Raw genomic sequence first — 2,187 nt, 5'->3', positions numbered from 1 at the left:
CATATTAATAGCTTTGGCGTTTAGCGCATCTTTCTTCTTTTCTTCTGAGCCATTCACAACGATCTTCCATATATTGTAGTAAGTTGATTGCACAAAAATTCTCAATAGTTGGTTCATTGAAAAAAGGAAGTTTAAAACATTATTGTCCTTCGGCCAACGTGTAAGCCACAAAGGGTGCCATAAATCTTTTACTCCAAGCTGTTAAGCTTGTCCCTTAAGTCTAAGCTCTTATGCCAATTGAAGGTTTCCAAGTTCGTTAAGAAAGGGGGGTGAATCAAGGAAACTCAAGTGAGAAACACTTTTTCAGATTATGCAGCAAAACTGATAAATAAGAGATTATTTTTTTTTGTCTCGTCCTGCAGTAAGAGAATAAAACGAAAATGGAAGCTGCAGATTTTAGGGAAGAAGAAGAGTAACACCACAATATATCCTGGTTCGGCCACGAAGTGTAATGTGATCTACCTCCATTATCCACCACAACAATGGTAGAATTTTCACTATAATTAAAATTGATTATAAACACCAATTACAAGAGAATCACATGATTACAAACAACAATTCTAAAAGATTCACACTCTTGTAACTCATCTAAGTTATTCCAAATTTAGTAATTTACGTAGGTGCTAATCCAATCTAGTTAAGAAGAATAAAGTGCACTATAACTCAGGACACTTTCGAAATCAAAACTCTTAAACAATAGATTAAAATGACTTTTGTGTGATCAACTCTCTTTGTCTTTTATATTTCTCAATATAAGCTTAATTTTAGACAATAAAAAAATATAAACACAAAACACAAAAAAAGTTGTTTGTATGGTTTGAAATTATACACGAATTGATTGGTTGCATTTTCTTTTGATAAAATCTTTTTTTATAGAACTTGATATCTTCTCGTTAATGTTGGGATGATTCCCCTTTTCATCATCTAGCCGTTTGTGCATTTAAGAGTGAAAATTCTTATCTTTGTTCTCCAATAAAGAGTGCAACAATGGTCCATAAAGAGAAAAAAAAAACTTTCTTTAGTCAATTTGTATTGTGCAACTGTTCTTTGTGATTAGGATCAGATTTGAAGAATTTTTTTTATTATATTGTGTAAAATTTTTTCAATCATAACTCAATATCATCTTCAATGATATTTTCATTAACGTAGATATTTTATATGATTCTAACTTACTTGATTAATCATCTTTAATTTATTCTTATATTATTTATCATAAAAATTATAATAAAAAATAATTAATTATATTTGTCATCATAAAATTTTAAATTAAATCTAAACTTAACAAATTTTATTATCCATCTTAATCTTTTAAACACCAAAATATATTTTTACTATCCTAGACAGCTCCCGAAAAGAAAAAGGAAACTGAAATGGAGTATAATTGAAGCTTGGGAATAAAGTAATGGAATATGAGCTCCTTAACATTGTCTTTTTCCTAATTAAATTTTTATTTGTTTATCATACATTATCGTTTCATCATTTGATGTCATCCTTCCGAATGCAATTGAATTAAGGACATGTCAAATTCACATTGGTGGATTGTCTTATCTTTGTGGCAACCATGAAGATTATTTTATTAATTATTAGTCTTAATAAATTAATTTGGATTAACAAAAACATTCAATCAAATTAGAAGGATCCATGCTAACACATACATCAAAGTTAGTGACGGGGGAAAATGTATTGCCCACAGTATATCCAAAGAGAATGATTAAGGTTTTAGAATATTTTTGTGTGAGTGATTGAACCCACATATATAGGTTTGGTAATGAGGCAAGAGAAAGAAGACAAATAAATAAATAAATAAAGGGACACATAACGTGGTGGGTGTTGCAATCAGTTTCACCAGCAAATAACAATCAATGGTCATATAAACCCAGTGTCCCTCCTCTTCCATGGAAGGGTCACGAAATCACTATGCACCTCTCACTCTTGGGGGAAAAAAAAGTGCTATTTATACATTAAATCAACTATTAAAATCAATCATCATATATTTTATACAAGAATATATAATTTAATTTATTTTTAATATATATTTTACAATAATAATTGATTTAATGTACATCTAATAAGATTAGTTTTAAAAACATAAGATATAATTGTGTTTGGTGCCTCCTCTCTCTTTTCTCTTTCTATTTCTTTTGCTTCCATGTGTTCAGGAGAAATTCTTCACATATACACATAATA

This window comes from Arachis duranensis, chromosome 1 (assembly GCF_000817695.3).
Source record: "Arachis duranensis cultivar V14167 chromosome 1, aradu.V14167.gnm2.J7QH, whole genome shotgun sequence".
NCBI lineage: Eukaryota > Viridiplantae > Streptophyta > Magnoliopsida > Fabales > Fabaceae > Arachis > Arachis duranensis.
The sequence above is the reverse complement of the archived record's forward strand: the minus strand, read 5'-3'. Positions refer to the sequence as shown.